This window comes from Lampetra fluviatilis, chromosome 40 (assembly GCF_964198595.1).
Source record: "Lampetra fluviatilis chromosome 40, kcLamFluv1.1, whole genome shotgun sequence".
Classification (NCBI taxonomy): Eukaryota; Metazoa; Chordata; class Hyperoartia; order Petromyzontiformes; family Petromyzontidae; genus Lampetra; species Lampetra fluviatilis.
This window is the reverse complement of record NC_136314.1, coordinates 1693194-1713943: the sequence shown is the minus strand read 5'-3', so window position 1 is coordinate 1713943 and position 20750 is coordinate 1693194.

Sequence of the window (20750 nt, the reverse complement as noted above, 5' to 3'; positions counted from 1 at the left end):
ATTCCACGCTTCTCTCCCTGTGATTCCACGCTTCTCTGCGCGTGATTCCACGCTTCTCTCAACGTGATTCCACGCTTCTCTGCGTGTGATTCCACGCTTCTCTCCCTGTGATTCCACGCTTCTGTCCGCGTGATTCCACGCTTCTCTCCGCGTGATTCCACGCTTCTCTGCGCGTGATTCCACGCTTTTCTCCCTGTGATTCCACGCTTCTCTGCGTGTGATTCCACGCTTCTCTGCGCGTGATTCCACGCTTCTCTGCGCGTGATTCCACGCTTCTCTCCCTGTGATTCCACGCTTCTCTGCGTGTGATTCCATGCTTCTCTGCGCGTGATTCCACGCTTCTCTCAACGTGATTCCACGCTTCTCTGCGTGTGATTCCACGCTTCTCTGCGTGTGATTCCACGCTTCTCCCCCTGTGATTCCATGCTTCTCTCCCTGTGATTCCACGCTTCTCTCCCTGTGATTCCACGCTTCTCTGCGTGTGATTCCACGCTTCTCTGCGCGTGATTCCACGCTTCTCTGCGCGTGATTCCACGCTTCTCTCCCTGTGATTCCACGCTTCTCTGCGTGTGATTCCATGCTTCTCTGCGCGTGATTCCACGCTTCTCTCAACGTGATTCCACGCTTCTCTGCGTGTGATTCCACGCTTCTCTGCGTGTGATTCCACGCTTCTCTGCGTGTGATTCCACGCTTCTCCCCCTGTGATTCCATGCTTCTCTCCCTGTGATTCCACGCTTCTCGGCGTGTGATTCCACGCTTCTCTCCGCGTGATTCCACGCTTCTCTCCCTGTGATTCCACGCTTCTCTGCGCGTGATTTCACGCTTCTCTCCGCGTGATTCCACGCTTTTCTCCGCGTGATTCCACGCTTCTCTGCGTGTGATTTCACGCTTCTCTCCGCGTGATTCTACGCATTTCTCCCTGTGATTCCTCGCTTCTCTGCGCGTGATTCCATGCTTCTCTCCGCGTGATTCCACGCTTCTCTCCGCGTGATTCCACGTTTCTCTCCGCGTGATTCCACGCTTCTCTCAGCGTGATTCCACGCTTCTCTCCGTGTGATTCCACGCTTCTCCCCCTGTGATTCCACGCTTCTCTGCACGTGATTCCACGCTTCTCTGCACGTGATTCCACGCTTCTCTGCGCGTGCTTCCACGCTTCTCTCAACGTGATTCCACGCTTCTCTCCCTGTGATTCCACGCTTCTCTCCGCGTGATTCCACGCTTTTCTGCGCGTAATTCCACGCTTCTGTCCGTGTGACTCCACTCTTCTCAGCACTCTTCAGCTTCTGTGACCATATTCTTCGTCAGTTGTCCATGTCCTCTGATCTGTCATCGGTGGCACTGTGCACTGATTGAGAGCTTTCTTCTTCAGACACAGCTGTTGCTGCTATGAACAAAATGAAAATGTATAAAAGGACAATTACATTCCAAACAGCTTATGAATGCTTTTACAAATATTACTTGTTCCCACGTTTGTATTTCATTGTACTTACATGTCTGTTTATTTAATAATTGCTACTATTGGTTTATATTCTTGGTTCTTTCGGTAAAGTCACGTAGAAGGGAAGTAATACAATAATAAAAATAAAACATAATAAAATACAATTCTGACAGCTCTGTTTCTTCACCTGAGGACGGCTTGCTTGCGCTTGTGGCCGAAACGTCGTGATAATTTTATCTTATTATGTTTTATTTTTATTATGTTATTATTTCCCTTCTGCGTGACTTTACTAAAAGAAGCAATAATATGAATCCCTGCAGTCACAAAAGCTTTAAATCGAAATGTACTGTTGTTTGTTGTATTTCCTTTCTAATGTATTTTCAAGAATCAAACAATCCACTACTATCAACCACATGCCTTACAACACAATGTATAAAATCATAGATGACATATACTACACAATGCACACATACACACACACATACAGACACCATATGCTCCTCTGCACTTCATTTCCTGATTTCATTTCATTTGGAAATCAACTAATACACATTATAAAATGGCAATATGGTACATTCACATTTCTACTTTAAATAAAACATATTTATGGTGGTGTGGTGGAGATTTGATGAATAATTTTCGAACCTTACATTCTAGCCCATTAATTCCCAGTGTAATTGGTTAATGTGAGGTGGTGGGACGCCTTGCAGAAGCTAACGTTCTGTGCAGTGCCACTGAACCAGAACTCCTATGATTATGGGTTCAGGCCCCAGGGTAGATGAGTGAAAAATGAAAGCTGTCTTCGTGCTTGGAAAGAGCTCTCTCCTGCAGAAAGTTGGACGGCTTCAGCGCAACCTCCAGTGGCAGATTTTTTTTTCATTCGCCACAGATTGTGCACTCGCGCTTGAAGTAACCGCACACAGCGCCGAGGGAAGCAAAGGCTGAGAGCTTAAGCACGTGGGGCATTAAGAAGTTATTGATTGGTTCATGTGTCACACCTGCTTGTTTATTCATGGTCTATGGGCCAGAGTAGAATTTGATACAACTCGAGGTGGCATTTACGGTATTTAGTGATACGGTGGTGAGATGTTAACCACCTCGCCCGGTGTGCCGAAGGTCGTAGGTTTGATCGCGACCCTGACGCTTGTATATTTGAAGCTCGCATGTCTCTCTCTCCCAGTGGTCACGTGGATTTTTCTCCGGGTCCTTCGGTTTTTCCCTCCAAATTTATAAACATGCGTTTAGAATATCTCCACGTGATCATTCGTGGCCAGCAGTGGCGTAGCTAGGATATTTTGCACCCGGGGACGAACTATAAAATTGGCGCCCCCCCCCCCCCCCCCGTTTAATCACATACAAAATGTAATTACATGACATGTAGGCTGTGTGTGGCGGGATATATAAGCTTTTAGTTTGAGCTGTAGATTTGTGCAGTAGTTTCAGGATGCTGCGCCCGCCGCAATAAGTTATAATGTAACGTTGTAAGCCTCATTTTGGCGCCCCTTTACCTTGGCGCCCGGGGACATATGTACCCCCCTGCCCCCCCCTAGCTACGCCTCTGGTGGCCAGGTTACTTCTGAAAAATAGAAAAATAGCTGAATGGGCTTTACTTGGTTAACAAAAAGTGTATTGTTTAGTTCATAGTTTATTTAGTGAATAGATAATGGCTGATGATAGTGAGTATGATAAGTATTTTAGACGTAATAACCTCAAGAGAAAAGTGTATGATATACTAATTGAAACTAACACAGCAGTATGTAACATCATATTCTTGGTTCTTTCGGTAAAGTCACGTAGAAGGGAAACAATAAAATAATAAGAATACAAAACAATAAAATTCTCACGACGTTTCGATTGCAAGACAAGCATTCATCATCAGGTGTGAAAACCACTTTTTTTATTTTTTTGATGTGGTTTTCACACCTGATGATGATTGCTTGTGTTGCAATCGAAACGTCGTGAGAATTGTATTGTTTTATATTTTTATTATTTTATTGTTTTCCTTCTACGTGACTTTACCGAAAGAACCAAGAATATGAGTCCCTGCAGTCACAAAAGCTTTAAATCAAAAATTATTATAACTAATTAACAATAACTAGCCAGAATCACTATGTATTTGTGTACCGCATATGAACATATCTAACATAATGAAGTATAATTAAAATAACCTTCGAGTATAATTAACTATGACGAACATGTTTTACGATGTAAATATGCATACTTTTATATTCACATATCTAATTTAATGTGATGTCAGTTTAAATCACATAATATATGCCAATGTGTTAACATCGACGTATTACTCTCTGCTCTCTTGTGGACACACACTGATGACATCACACCACCTATTTAAGATTCAATACTACAGGAGATTTTCACAATTCTGCCAACCACCTGATGATGCTGGTTATAACTACCAGCGAAACCTCGTACCTATCCAATTCATAGTAAATATTGTGGATTGTTCTCCAACACACCGGTGTACTGAAGCAATAATACATTAGCACGTTTGTTCAAGTGCCAACTTTATGAATTGGCTTTGGTGGGTGGAGTAGGACTTACGGCACATTTTACTTACGCGATCTGATCCAAAAAGTTAAGTTACCAATCTAAGATTGTATCGATTATTATAATCACTCTGAGTTTCAACACTCTATTTATGAGAGGCCTCTCTCTGATAATGCGTTCAAATAGCACCTACGAGTATTCATACCCTTAGTTCTTTCGGTAAAGTCACGTAGGTAAAAAATTAAATTAAATTATTTTATTTTATTGTTATTTTATTTTTATTTTTATTAATTTTTATTTCATTTTTTACCTACGTGACTTTACCGAAAGAACTAAGAGTATGAATCCTTGCAGTCACGAAAGCTTCAAATCTAGAATTAATGCCCTCTACGGGGAGGAATTTCACCTATCTGTTAGAATTTTTAACAGACAACGAGACAAGAAGTCACAGCTTCTCGAGTCGCTGGCCTTCCTCAAGAGATGAAGGATACAGATATTTTGCTGTGACACTTTCACCTGAAGACGGAAGCTTGTGTTGCCTCCGAAACGTCGTGATTTTATTGTTTTTATAAATTTTTATTTAATTTTTCACCTACGTGACTTTACCGAAAGAACTAAGAGTGTATGGCACGTACGAGTGTTTGCCATGTGGGAGGAAACTCCAGTTGCCTGGGAATAACCTATGCGACGTGACCATCTCCTGGCCACCACGACAATAAAGATGGATTTCATGAAGAATTACATTCATGCTGAATGTCTAAGATTTCGTACATGCATTATTGTGCTTTGCTTGCAGCTAAGGCATACCTGTGCACGCTTATGCAGGAACCCCAATGAGCATGCCGGCGGCATTACGTATGCCAACGCTGACAAGATGTCACGTCAAAAACGCCTGCCAGCTCGCAGGGAGCAACATTTAAATTGGCAGTGAAGCTGGAAATTGAAATATACCCTGCCCAATGCCATCGCGATCACAGACGCACGGGTCCGCGGCCACACAACAACCACAGTCAACCTCATTCACACTCTATTGATTCTTGGCAGGTATCATATAACAGGCAGAGATTCAATATCTATCCCACTCAAGCTATTGTGAAAAGTGCTGTTAGTGAGCACCTATTGAGGACAGTAGAGTGCAGCAAGGGGTGGTGTGGCCAGCACCATCACGCCCGCCCACCTTTGCCTCCCCACTGCTGCAGTTTGCACACCACAACAAGTTCATATTCTTAGGCTTTTTCGGTAAAGTCACGTAGGTAAAACATTAAAATTAATAAAAGTAAAATAAAATAAGCCTCACCTTACCATATGAATAAAAAGTGTGCTGCACTTGCCCCTTTCCAACCATTATATAAACGGAGTGGTGGCTCCTGCAATCTCTCGTGGCGTTGACGGTTCCACCTGAAGACGGAGGCTTGTGTTGCCTCCGAAACGTCGTGATTTTTATTTTATTTTACTTTTATTAATTTTAATGTTTTACCTACGTGACTTTACCGAAAAAACCTAAGAATATGAATCCTTGCAGTCACGAAAGCTTCAAATCTAGAACAAGTACCTAGACAAGGCCCAGGAGCGGTTAAGATTCCCCTCACCGATGTTGGCCATGAGCGGGTATCGAACTTGGGTGGCCGAGATTGTAACCGCTGCGCTACCGCTCCCAACACAGTGGGAAGAGGTGGCGTGCACAGTTGTTGCGCTTGGCATATGCATGGTTACCTATTAGCAGCTACTGTGCACCAGAAACTATTTTTCAAACTTAAGTCTCATCAGGCCCTATGGTGTGGAGTGCAGTCTCCAACTCTTGTTCACGATGTCCGTGGCCTCTCTGATCATCTGCTATGAAGAAGGACCATTGCCAAAAATATCACCGGTCATATATTTGTCCCCTTATTGACGAATTTGTTGAGTTTTTTGGTCGTTGTAGGAGCTCGCACACCATTGCCCATCGCAGTATCACCAAATAATATGTCCACAGTCGTTTGATAAACATCACAAGCCGTGCAAAAACTAGCACGGTTTTGTGGTATCCGACCAACCATTTAGGAGGAAATTTCTGCTTATTTTGCTTTGCAAAATGAGCTTCGACAATGCAAGCAGGTTCTAAAGAAGATTAATGTTGGCAAAGATTTTTAGGATGTTTTTTTTCATAAGCCACGCTTTTTCACATATTGGTTAAAACATTTAATTGTTTACTTGTTTGAGCCAAGAACACGGATGGCATTAGCGCATTCTGCTAAGCAGGTGTAAATTATACTCAGTAGGCAACATTTTTCACATACATCAACTAACGTGCGATATTTAAATTATTAGGCTGCGGCAGTAAATAATGGTAATTTTTCTTGCAAGGCAGATTTGCAGCCGCAGGCAGAATTGATAAGTGAAAATAAATTAAATAACTTATCTTGCCGTTAGCTTCAGAAGATTACAGACCCATGAAAGTGTTGACATTTAACTGTGGCATATGTGCACATGTAGCCTGGGATATTTTACAAACGAAAGCAAATAATGTACAAGAGTTTCTGAATTTTTGCATTAAAATCCGTGGCATTGAAACGTCCCTGAGCAATGCGTGCTACATGCCAACAACGTGAATTCTACACACAACAAACCATAATACAAAAAAAAATAGATTTGTGCACATGTTCCCGTTGATTGTGGAACATTGTTTTGCACCCAGCAAATTAAATTAGGGCAGTGGGGATGAGCACACTGCGCTTAGAAGCCATCAACAGGAGTTTGAATCATGGGCATGGCCACCATCAGTTGCGAGTGAGACCCAATCCGGTCCAAGCCACTGTCTTCACCAACTCATGGACCCCAAATGTGGTGGTGCTTCATGTCCTTGGTGTGGTGTTCCACTGCCCTTGCCAACCTTCTTCATGCTGCCCTGTCCTGCGCCACATCTCCTTCCGCTCCTCGGTCCACCGTGTCCTATCGCACCACATCGCCCCCCCACACCTCTTCTTCTGCTTTCCTCTTGATCTCTCTCCTTCCACTTGCATCGCTTGCACCTTCTGACCCACACAATTTTCCTGTTGTCTCTTCACACGACCGAACCACACCCACAGCCTTTTGTCTCTCTCTCGTCTTCTCTGTGATGTCTACCACCTTGAGTCATCCTCCCACTTCTTAATTGCTCACCCTGTCCTTCCTGGTTGAACCCAACAATCACTTGGAAGATCGAGTGGATTTGTGAAACTCCCAAACCCACTAGGGTGAGGTCACCTGGAGGTGGTAGTAGAGCAAATCTGTTCTTTTTTTTGTTCAACAGCAGCAATAACACACACAGAAACACGCAACGGACACATTCAGTTTCGTGTAAATATTCTATTGGGCATACATTTGGTGATGATGTTGAATGTGCTGCTTTCAGCTGGGGAAAGATGTCTTCTGGAAGTGAATTATGAATGGCTGGAGGTGTTTTTCTGTCTGATAGCAGGTAATGTATTGCTACGAAGAACCATCTTCCGGAAGATGATTTGGAATCTTCTTAATTAAAAAGATGTCTTCCGGAAGACAAATGTATTCTTTGAATTATAAGATGCACCTCAAATGTTGTTGTTTTTTTAATCAGGGGGAAAAACTGTAACTTTTAACAATTATTTCAACTTGTAACATTGCACAGTATTTGCTCACTCACAGAGAGATAGAACAACTCAAATTTCCCAAGCTCAATTTCCCAAGCTCCGTCGTCCTCTATATATGAAGGTGTCATCGGCCAATTAATGGGTGTTTACACGTGGGAGGAATCCGGAGCACCCAGAAAGAATCCGCTTGTGCTATAGGGAAACACACTATCCCATACAGATGGAACAGGTGGAGCCCAATCTAGATTTGAAGTTTTCGTGACTGCAGGGATCCATACTCTTTGGTTCTTTCGGTAAAATCACGTAGGTATAAAATAAATTAAATTAAATCACGATGTTTCGATTGCAACATAGAAAATCATCATCAGGTGGGAAAAAAACAGCAATATTTATTTTTGCTGTGGTTGCAATCAAAACGTCGTGATTTAATTTGTTTTATTTTATACCGACTTTACCGAAAGAACCAAAGAGGTGGAGCCCAATTTTTTTGCTGTGACACCTAAACCTCGACACCCACGGGCTGAAAGTGTTACAACATTCGTGCGATCCACCGACCCTCGCTTCCGCTGTCCTGGACCACAGGCATGCGTAGACATCACCGTCTGGCGTGATGCTACCGTAATGGAGGTGTGGAAGCAGCCTCCAGAAAGGTGCTCCGGATGTTGTTGAGCCGTTCTACATCATCACGTAAAGATGTGCCCAGGTGGTGTATTGCTTCAATATGACAAACCTGACATCAGCACAATCGATCCGAATTTGCCTGACAGGTCATACATATCTCATTGAGAAATTTCTTGAACCATCACCGGTTGTTTACGGTTATATTAGAAGGGCAATTTCTATGGAAGAGAGCTAATACTGCGGAAGCATTGGAGGGCTTGTACTCGAGATCACGGTGCCCTTCTCAAATAATAGCCATCGAGTCATTCATATTTTGGAAATTAGAAGCCAGTGGGGCCAAAGCAGGCCCACTGAGCAACACGTGTCCAATGTGGTGACACACACACAAACGCCTGCGTGAAATCCACTGGCTTTGGAGACCAGAATGGAACTGCTACCCCCTCAATTGTTCGGCTTTCCCTGGGTATATTGTTGGATTTCCTCCTACAGACAAAATATATATTTAAAATGAATGCTTAAACAGCCTAACACGGAACCCTTATGCAATAGTCATGAGACACACAGTGATGCATTTGTGGGATAAGTTAAAAGTCATTGTTATTAAGGTACCCGTGCATTAGCTGATGGCTTCACTCTGTAATCTTGGTTATGGGCCAGACATTTCTAAATGAAAATGGCAGCTCATATGCAAGTGAATAAATGGCCCCGTGCATTGCGAATATGGCAGAAACCGCCCACAAATCATAGGCTCACAGCAGATGAAGACAATTTGTGGATGGCTGTGAATTTCATGGAAATTATAACCGAGTGAGGAATTGTCAGAAAAAAACATCCTTCCCCCCCCCAACCCCGTTGATTGTGGAACATTGGCAAAAATAAATAAGCACAATTAAGGAGTTAAGCGTTGAAATTATATTAAACAAAAATTGGCATGGAGACATCAAGAAGGCCTTTATGTGTGGACCACATAACAGCATCACCAACAACCCCTTACAATCTCACTTTTTTTTTTAAAGACACTCACCAGGCCAGAGGTGATGAAGAGTTTTATTTGGGGGGAGAAAGATTAAAATACGAAAAAAAACATCTGTGGGGGTACTGTCTCATCCGCTTACATCTTCTTGATACAAAAAAAAAATCCCTGACCCGATCAACATTTGCAACTCTCCGTAACCCCATCTGCCCGCCTCCCACCCCACCGCCATAACCACAGTCTACCTGTGGTTTCATTATAGCTCTGATGCATGCAGACTGGCACATGTTCCACTAGATATATCTCCTCTGACTGACACCACCTAAACGATTCGGAGAGATAAAGGCCCCCCGACACAGCGGCTGTTAGTGCATATTACATCACTGCGGTTATGTGCAAATATGCAGCTTTGTTATTGTCATTGGGTTGATTTGCATTGTATAATTAAATCATTCAAAACCCATGGCAAGTATTCTGTGATCACTTGGAGCCAACTTAATATTGGTGCTAAATGAAATAATTAGGTATTATTACAAGCATATATTCAGGATATGTTTTTTTGGTATCTTTCTTGTCTAATAATTTGAATAATATGCGAAACCAAGATGTTTATTACTTTTCATGAAACATAGTATGCACCGTTTTGCTATGGGTTACTGAATTATTCATGTTTCCTTTGGAATATAATAAAATACAATAGTTGCAATAATGGTATAGTGCGCAGTATTCAGAATGTAACAATAAAATAACCCGTGTAATGCTCTGCATGTGTCAAACACCGCATATAACATACCTTGTGAAAGTATTACAGAGCCTTTGGCCTGTCTTTATGAATGCCATAAAAAATGGTATTTTCCAAATGTGTTGCATAGTATCTAGAAATCAAAATTGGTTACACTTCATTCCAAGTATCAATACAAAGCTGCCAATAATGTTTCACCTTAACCTTAGTAGCTATGAACAATATCTACATCCGTGTTAAATTCACCACCTGACAATTCTAACATTGACCAAAGGAAAACAACGCATCGATTTAATAATACCCACAAATGAGTTGTCCTGCTAATCGTAATGGCAAAGGTGCAGTCCCTGCAATTGCTTACTCACGCCACCGCTGGCAGAAGGGCTACTCATAGAGCGCCTTATCTTCTTCTTGAAAGAGGTTGGAGTACCCACACTTTATCCCACCGCACACGACTTGCCAATTGGCTCACCGCGGTGCACATATGTATACAGCCTGGTGGACAGATTCTCCAATGTTTCGCTGCAAGTGCTGGGAGTTTCTTCAGGAGCCGAATTACCCAGGGCCCTGTTCTTAAGCTGAGGATGAGCTAGGGCCTGTGGGAGCGGGGTTAATGGGGTTAATGGGGTTAATGGAGTTAATGGGATTCATGGTTAACTGGATTAGGGGATTTCGTGGGAAGGGAAAGCCCCAGCAGGGGATTGATGGAAGGCGAAATGGAGGTGAGGGTTAAGAGAAGATGAAAGTTAGGGGTCTGCAACAAAAATAACAGGGACGTTTTTTTCGAATTTGGAAAGTGAAAAAAACGCATGATTTCAAGAGCCGCAATGCACTGTGTGGTGATTACAGGACGGTGGTCCTTAATACATAACGTCGTGAAGCAGTCCTTAAAGAGCCACACGCGGCTCTGGAGATGCAGGCTGCTGTCCCCTGCCCATGGTTCATGTGACTTCCATGGTAAACTGGACTTAATAAAAAAAAATCTATATTTCAAGAGCTGCAATGCATGTGAATACAAGATAGTGGTCCCTAATGAATCACGTCACAAAGCAGTCCATAAAGAGAGCCGCAAGTTGCCGAGCACCTGGACTAAGAGTAGAGAGACGAAGGTGGGCGGGCAAAGTAAGTCAGTCCCTAAGGAAGCTCCCAGCATGTGGAGCTACACAGAAAACCCAAGTAGGATCGCAAAGATGTTGAAGACAAATCTGTAGCACTGTGTTGTTAATGTTTAATGTCACTGCATTAAGCAGGAGATCATTGGCTCGTACATTAAGTCGTGGACAATAATTTATCCATACGTTTGTCTACTCGCTTAATAATAATCGAAATAAATTGAAAGGAAGGAATGAGGGCAATGCTATCATTGCCACGAAACCACGTAGGGCCCAAACGCTTAAGCAGTACGAGTGAATTTGTTACGTATGGACATGTTTCTTGCCCCTGGCTGCAGTTGGTGTGTGTACAAAGAAAGAGAGGGATATGCCTGGAGGACATCCATTGCACCCTTATTGCAGACATTTGACAACACGCCTCCCCATGTAGTTGTCGGAGAGCCTTTGTGAAGAAAGAAGGTTTAAAATAGCTATCGATTCTGTCTTCAAATCAGGAAACACAATCACAAACGTGTCAATAGCGGTGCTTATAAGCAAGGCTCCAGTTTTAGGCACGTGCAAACAAATGAAACGTTTGCTCAAAAGGACTTGCTTTGCACAAAAGTCTATGCCAACGTATGTGGACAATGCAATATGGTGTGTGTACATTGACAGCTTTTATCACGAAAGAGCCCAAAATTACATGGCTTTGCAAACATGTGAAAAAGCTGACACTTTGGTTTAGAAGTCTTACCCATCTACCACCACATGATTTGTTTTTACATAACGAGGAAGGGAACCTTCCACTGATGATGTCGATGAAATTATGCAAAATGTCGCCGTGAAAATATCACTCTCAGATTTATAGCAGGCCCAATTACTGAAGTTTGGCTGTGTCGGGTGGTGGCGGGTTTAACGAAACATTTACATTTACGTGATTTAACCCAAAAAATAATAATTTATTATGGATAATATTGGTCACGAAAGCCTCAGTGTTAAAATAATTGATTATCGGCTTGATGCTGTTGTAAACACCTCCTGAAAAAGGACGCAACAGTACACGGAGAAGCACAATTATGAGAAATTATAAATAAAATAAATTTCCCATGGACCAACACCAGATTGTCAGTGATCGTTCCGTCCTCAACGCAAGCGACATTTACGGGCTTGTGATGCAAGTCACACTGTTTTCATGTAACCTGCCTTTAAGTACAAGAGTAATATAGATTACATAAAAAAAAAATCTAGTCCAATCAGTAACTGAATTTAGATACAAATGTAAGATACAAATCTAAGCAACAGATTAACATGTCTAGAGAAGCAACATCATTAAATGGATGTTCCCACGTAGCATTTCACAGTGGTCTGAAATTGTTCTCCCAACCAAGGCCCCAGCCTTTTTCTCCCAACCAAGGCCCCAGCCTTGGTTGGGAGAAAAAGGCCCCAGCCAAACTCTATTCAACGAGAGGTCAATCATTGATTCGAAGCTTTCGTGACTGCAGGAATTACTATTTGGTTCTTTCGGTAAAGTCACGTAGAAAATATTCATTCTTACCTGATGGATGGTTGCTTGTGTTGCCATCGAAACGTCGTATTCAACTATTATTTTATTTTCTACGTGGCTTTACCGGAATGACCAAACAGTAGGTCAATCCTTCTCTGCTGCTGCTGCTGCTGCCTCGGCAGTCACATGGTTGACTTTTCCCCTTTTCAACACCAGTTTCGGACCATCCTCTTCTCCCGTGCCTAAGAGGCGACATAATGCCTTGATCAGTGAATAAATCCTCGTTCCCACTGACGTGATTTCTTGAGTTACACTGTTACTTTCCCATCACTTTCTTCTGATACGACATTTTCAATAACGTGTTAATAATTACGTATTTACCCAGAAAGCCACGCTGAGTCCAATTACTCTTTTTTCAGGAGGGTCGTGCATTCGTGTTTTTATATTTAGATGTTTTCAGCCAATCAATTAGTGATTTGTTTTTGCTTGTGGGAGTTAGCTGGAACATCTGGACAAAACCCATGAGTGTGAGGGGACAACACTCTACCCTGCACCGATAGGACATACAATCTCAACCTAAACAATGTTTATGTTACCAAGTAAGGCCCTATGAGCATATATATATTTTTTTCAGAAGCGACCTGACAATAAATGATAGATCAACAAAGTGGCTCATCATGTGGAAATTTAAAGCAGCCAAATACTCTAAACTCATGAAAATAAATGCGGAGAGAAAAACCAGAGAACCCGGAGAAAAATCTCTCCAACCGCAGGGAGGACATCCCAAAAATTCCAAATATACAGCAGGTGTTAAACACACGACCTCCTGTACACCAGGCGAGGTAGTTAACACATCGGCACTGTGGCGCCCTATATGACATTAGTTCACACTTCCTGCATCGCCTTCGCCGGGCGTATCAGTGTATGTGTAATGCGGGCGTAAGCGACCTTCCGGATGTGACGTCACGGGGGGTGGAGTCATGTGACGTGGGGGGAAGGTTCGGGTCCTTAAGCGGGTAAACCGGAAGGGGAAGGCAGTCGGGGTGTGAGCGGAAAAGAGTGAGGCCACGCGGGCGAGTGTGGAGAGGGGGGGGGCGCCGACGGCCATCGGGAGCCAACCCCGAAGATAAGAGGAAGCTGCGGAGTGGTGTGCAGCTGCAGAGGAGACAGCCAGAAGGGCTGCGTGTTAGAGGCAGCGGTGTGGCTGCCAGGAGGAGCTGCGGAGAGAGAGAGAGAGACAGCAAGAGGCTGTCAGAGCTGCGGAGGGAGAGGAGTTGCAGCGAGTACAGCCAAGGAGGGCTGTGTGAGAGAAACAGCAGCGGAGCTGCTGTTGTGGATCGGGCCGACATTGGAGTCAGCACCGTGGAGAAGCTACAGAGTAAAGACAGCCGTGTGGGTGTACAGCACGAACCGAATAAAGGACACTGAGCCAGACATCGTGGTCCAGTCGTTTATTACACTGGTGTCGGAAGTGCAACGGCATGTCGAAACAAGTGAGGAAGAAAGTTACTCCGGCGCCTGCATCGGCTTCTTCGTCCGACGACGACGAACTCCCTCCAACCACGGATCCTGTTGGGGTGGTGGAGGAGAGCCCGGCTGAGGCGACCACGGGAACAGGAGTGGAGGATGTTGGCGCGGTGGCGGGTCCGTCGACATCATCAGACGCGGATCAACGATGGCAAGCGATGGCGGTACAACTGGAGGCACTTAAGGAAGTCTTGGCGCATCTATGCCATCTCGTCGCGCCAGGGACGATGGATGATGCAATTGGTGCTCCGCGGGCCGCCACGTTGCCTGTCCTGCCGCCGCCATTGCCCACGCGGCAGGAGGCCGCCATTTTGCGCGCTCCGTGGCGCCAAACCGCCATCTTGGCCACGCCGCGGGCCGACGCCATTTTGAATTTGCCATCACAACCACCACCATTGGAAGACGGCGGGAAGAGGAGTCGGAGTCGCCACCTTACAACGGTTAAATAATTTTCCGTCGGTGGGGACTGGAGCGCGTTCGCCTGCCGCTTCTTGGCGGCGGTACGCACAGCAAGATGGACCGATGCGGAGGCTTTGGAGGTGTTGCCGACTCTCCTGGACGACGAATCTGTCCGATTCTTCCGTTCCATAACGACCGATAAGAAGGCAACTTTATGTGGTGTTTTTCAAGAAATGGCCGATGCTTATGAGCCACCAGATGATGCGCATCGGCGATTCGCTCAACGACAACGAGCACCAGAGGAGTCGCCCGTGGCGTTCAGGGGTGCGGTGCTGGAGCTGGCCATGGCAGCTTATCCTGAGACGCCACAGGACCTGCTCGAGCCTCTCATATTAGGGAAAATGTTGGAACTGTCTCGGGATCTGGGGATCCCCATGCCTGTGTGTGGGCATGAGAAGCTAACTTCCCGGACGGCTGCTAAGTGTCTCGATGCGCAATTCAACCTCCGTCGCTGGAAACAAGTGACGGCGTGGACGGGGGGGCCCGTCAAAGAAGAGGATGCGCTGGGGTGGAACCCTGCGCAGGCTGTCTATGTTCCGGATGACCGGGGCCCTCAACAACTGACGGCCGCCTCCGCTCCATGGACGGGACGCGGCGGGCCGAGACCGCGCGCGGCGCTACCAGAACGGGGCCGTCAGGAGGCGAGGCCTGCGCTTCGGCGCAACGAGGCCGAATGTTTCCGCTGCGGGCGTAGGGGCCACTACGCCAGAGACTGCTGGGCCCGCTTCCCGGCTCCGCCGCAGCAGGAGGCCTCGGCACCGGTCAAGTCGGCTAAAGATCCTCCGAAACAGGCATGTCGGCACGCACCAGACACTCGGCAAGGCTTTCCACCTCACCCACCACCTGTGTTGCGCGATCCTATTGTTGTTGTTAAAGAAAGGCCATCGACGGGGCCTTGTCATTCAGTTACGCAGTGGCGCAAATTGGCACGGAGGGTTGTCGCGGCCGCTACGGGTTCGTCCACTGTACCGGGGTCCATACAAGGTGTGGACGTGCGCATTTTGGTCGACTCGGGGGCGTCTGCGACTATTATATCGGATGTCATTTTCCATCTGTTGGGCATTCCGCCGGGGGCTGTGCGTCCGGTTTATGGGTCGTGCGTCGCTGCGAACGGGGGTAGCATGGGTATCGTGGGTCAGGTGGATGCTAAGATATCTATTGGGAATGTGTCGGCCTCGGGTGTTGTGTTGATATCGAGATCTTTGGCGGTTCCTTGTTTGTTAGGCACCGATTTTTTGGCTAAGATGCCCATTTTGATCAAAATCAATGAGAATTGTATTGAACTGCCGGGGGGCCGTCAAATCTCGTTTCTGCCGTCGCCCTGGGGGCGACCTGCTTCGGCCGTACAAGTGCAGGCGCTGTCCGTCGCATCTGTGGACATCCCACCTGGTACACAGATGCTTATACCCTTGCGGTATCGGAAGCCCCTGCCTGATCGGCTAGGAGCAGTAGGGGTCTTGTTGTCACCGTCCGCCACGATAACAACCGGGTTGGCGTTAGTGGGGGCACAGACCATCGTCCGGCCGGATCAATTACCGTTTTTACAGGTGCTTAATGCGGGGGGAGAAAACGTCCGTGTCCCGGCCGGTACGGTTGTGGCACATGCCACTACGGCGTTTGCGACCCATGATTGTCCACATAGCCGGGGAGTTGTTGCTGGGGTTTCCGAGCCAAGGAGTTCGGATGATCGTTGGGTTGCTCATTTATGTGACGAAAATTCTTCCCTGTCCATGGAGCAACGTGGTGCGCTGCGTAAATTGTTGTTGACATATTCCGATGTGTTCAGCTCCGATGATTTGGATTTGGGCCGCACTTCGTTGCTTTACCATCACATTGAGACGGGCGATGCTGCCCCTATTCGATTAAATTCGCATCGGATGAGTCCTGCGGAGCGAGAACACGTACGGGGGGCAGTGGAAGACATGTTGGCTGCGGACATTATATCGCCATCTAACAGCCCATGGGGCGCTCCAGTCGTCTTGGTTAAGAAGAAGGATGGCAAATTGCGATTTTGTGTTGATTTCCGCAAATTGAATAAGATATCGGTGGCAGATGCGTACCCCCTGCCGCGTATGGATGACTCCCTCGACGCATTGTCGGGGGCTAAGTTCTTTTCCACACTGGACCTCTCTTCGGGATTTTGGCAGCTTCCCCTTGACGAGTCCTCACGGGAGAAAACCGCATTCCGTACGCCGCAGGGGTTATTTCAATTCAACTGTCTCCCGATGGGATTGAATGCGGCCCCTGCTACATTTCAAAGATTGATGGAGCTCGTTTTGACGGGGTTGCAGTGGGAGACATGTCTTATATATTTGGACGATATCATTGTCTTCAGCCGCACATTCGATGAACATTTGACGCGGCTGGAGACAGTGTTCACGAGGATGCGTTCTGCCAAATTGAAATTCAAACCAAAGAAATGTCACCTACTGCAACGGTCCGTCCGCTATTTGGGGCACATTGTGAGCGCTGAGGGAGTGTCCACGGATCCGGAAAAGACGGCGTGCGTCCGGGATTGGCCGACTCCGGCCACCGTGGGGGATGTTCGGCGGTTTTTGGGATTTGCCTCGTATTACCGAAGATTTGTGCCGGGTTTTGCGACGATTGCGAGGCCTTTGCATCTCCTTACGGGTAAAGGACGGAAGTTTGTTTGGGGACAGCCGGAGGAGGCGGCCTTTCGGAGTCTGCGTGATCTATTGGCCACGGCCCCAACATTGGATTATCCCGATTTCGATCACCCATTCATTCTTGATACGGACGTGAGTGACACAGGTATTGGGGCGGTGTTATCACAGTCTAAAGGGGGTGTAGAGCGTGTCGTGGCGTATGGTAGCCGAGTCTTGTCTCCTGCGGAAACCCGCTACTGTGTCACTCGCAGAGAACTATTGGCGGTTGTTTTTTTCCTACGGCAATTTCGACCATACCTCTACGGTCGTTCTTTTATTGTGCGTACGGATCATGCGGCCTTGCAATATGCCCTTAAAATTGACCAGCCATCCGGACAGTTGGCACGTTGGTTGGACACGCTACAGGAATTTTCCTTCCAAATTCAACATCGGAAGGGAGTGCGCCATGCGAACGCTGACGCACTTTCCAGATTACCGCGGCGCGCCCCTTGTAAATGTGAGTCGGGGATGCATAGGTGTTCGCCGATTCCAAACCCCCCTCAGCCGCTTACGTTGGCCGTCGAGAAGTCGGACACTCCGATGGAACCGGGACCGGCTGACGGGGTTTTGAATCTGCCGCGGTCTGTCTGGATCCGGGAACAGATGATGGATGAGTCATTGGTGTCCTTGCGGAAGCGGTCTGCTAAGGACAATGGGAGTCCGAGTACGGCTGTGGGGCCGCAAACCGCTCTCCGAGATGGTCTGCTTATGTGGCGGGAGGGGTTCCAGGAACGTTGGCGCCTGGTGGTACCAACGTCCTTGCGATTCGAGTTGATTAGAACCCTCCATTGTGACACTCTCTTACATTTAGGGGTGCAGAAGACCTTGTTGACGTTGCAACGTCATTATTTTTGGCACGGCATGGCGACAGATGTCGTAGGGCACGTGCGCGCGTGCCCTGCGTGTGCACAACGTAAGCCGCCGAAACATCCTTACGTGCCGCCTCTCCAGTCGATTCAGGTGTCTCGAGTCAATGAATTGGTGGCACTGGACATATTGGGACCTTTTCCACCATCGGCGAGGGGTAATAAATATTTGCTGGTAGGGGTTGAGTACCTCTCCCGTTGGCCGATGGCCTGGCCGTTGCCCGATCAGTCGGCCGCGGCCATTACCGACGCCTTTTTGTTTGGGTATATTATGGATAAGGGGGCGCCTGAGAGACTCCTCACGGACCAGGGCAGGAATTTCTCTTCTAAATTATTGGCGGAAGTGTGCGCGGGCCTTGGGACTAAGAAAGTACGGACATCCCCATACCATCCGCAGACGGATGGTATGGTTGAACGGCTGAACAGGACATTGTCTGCCATGCTTTGCCATACCGTGAGTGAACAACAATCAGATTGGGATCTGCACATCCCCGGGGTGCTTTCGGCGTACAGGATGACGCCTCATGCGGCTACAGGATATTCGCCGTTTTACCTTATGTATGGTCGGGAAAACGTGCCGCCGGTGGATGTGCAATTGGGAACTGGGGTGAAGGGACCTCGTAAACCACTTCCTGAATACATTCAGGACACGGTTCGCCGAGTCACGGAGGCGCGGGAGAATGCCCGCGTGGCTACGGCCAAAGCCCAGGCCCGGAACGAGCGATATGCGCGACGGTCTGAGGGGGAGTGCCCTTGGAAGGTTGGGGACCTAGCCTGGCTTCATTGTCCACAGGTACGTCCGGGGACCTCGCCGAAATTGCACAAACCCTGGCATGGTCCCGTACGCCTCATTGCGGTTCCCAACCCACAGTCAGCACGCGTCCAGATTGGGTCTCGTCGCTGGGTTGTGCATACGTCGCGCTTGAAACCATATGTTGCTCCCTTACATGATGCGTCATCCCCCAATGTTGCCTTGCCGGGGTCTGTTGCTGCTGACTCTCCCCTGCCTGCGTCCATTGATCTTGCTAGAGCGCCTGTCGTACCTGTTCCAGACAGGCCGGCCGTGACATTGCGGGGGACGAGGGGCCCTGCTCGGAGGACGCCTGCCAGGTCTGCGGGACCTTCGAGCCCTGCAGCCCTTCCGACCCAGCTGCGGGCACGGTCACAGGACAAGCCCAAGACTAACTCTTTAGAGACACGGGACGGCGGTGGACTTCCAGCTGCGACAGGGGGATTACCCCCTGTCGTTCCTCGACTTTCATCGCGTTCCCGTTCTGCGAGTGGGCCGCCGACCGTCCGGGACGGGCCGGCGACCCGCACACGTTCCAAATCGCTTACGTTTCGTTGATTGTTGTTGTCTTGTTATTTTTTTCTTACAGTTGTATTTATTGCATGCTTTTTGTACGTTCGTTGATGTTAATTGCGTTGTTGTTGTTGTTCTTGCTGTTACATTGTATGCTTAGTGTCCTTTAGGGGGGGAAGCTCGGTTCGCCGCATTACGATTTGCTATTGGTCAGCCGAGGTCGGCTGGGATTTTTCTACGGGGGAGGGTGGTGTAATGCGGGCGTAAGCGACCTTCCGGATGTGACGTCACGGGGGGTGGAGTCATGTGACGTGGGGGGAAGGTTCGGGTCCTTAAGCGGGTAAACCGGAAGGGGAAGGCAGTCGGGGTGTGAGCGGAAAAGAGTGAGGCCACGCGGGCGAGTGTGGAGAGGGGGGGGGCGCCGACGGCCATCGGGAGCCAACCCCGAAGATAAGAGGAAGCTGCGGAGTGGTGTGCAGCTGCAGAGGAGACAGCCAGAAGGGCTGCGTGTTAGAGGCAGCGGTGTGGCTGCCAGGAGGAGCTGCGGAGAGAGAGAGAGAGACAGCAAGAGGCTGTCAGAGCTGCGGAGGGAGAGGAGTTGCAGCGAGTACAGCCAAGGAGGGCTGTGTGAGAGAAACAGCAGCGGAGCTGCTGTTGTGGATCGGGCCGACATTGGAGTCAGCACCGTGGAGAAGCTACAGAGTAAAGACAGCCGTGTGGGTGTACAGCACGAACCGAATAAAGGACACTGAGCCAGACATCGTGGTCCAGTCGTTTATTACATATGGAACCTCGATGCCTACGGGAAGGGAGTTTTTCAACATTTGTTGTGATCCATCATCCCTCTCGCCCTCCATATTTCTGGAATACAGGCCACATGCATAGCTAGCAGTATTCAGATTGCCCCTCTTCCTGTTTGCACATAAATTTGAGATACAGTGCCACCTCGATGCTCGATAACAAATCAGTTTCTGTTGTCCAAGTATAAATTACATTTTTTTTACAAAGTATCGGCTACCATCATTGTAGGCTTATTAGGCTATTTTGTAAGTCTGTGTGATTGGTTGGAGGAGGAAAACAAACCCTGTGATGTTATGGCCGTGCAATTAAAGTATGATTCTAAATGGGACGTTAATCCTTCTCGCGAGTGTGGCGCTCACAGCTATTTCCTCATTCCCCCCAAAAACGTTTCAGCATCCATCGCAATTACCGGCGAGTCAGAGCGGGGAAAAAAATGGAAAGTAATTAGCGAAATGTCCTTGTGAATTTTCTTTGCTTTGAATGAGTGCAATCAAATTGTCATTACAGTGTGGTGGCCTGCATTTGCGGAGGCAGCCGTGGTGTCAAGACGCGTTAACCCGGCTATTTTTCAGGCTTGCATGCCGAGAAATTGGACGCATTGTGCACGTTGGAATTTTCTACCCGGGATCAATCCTTTATTATCTTGCTAACACACCCAGCTCTGAGC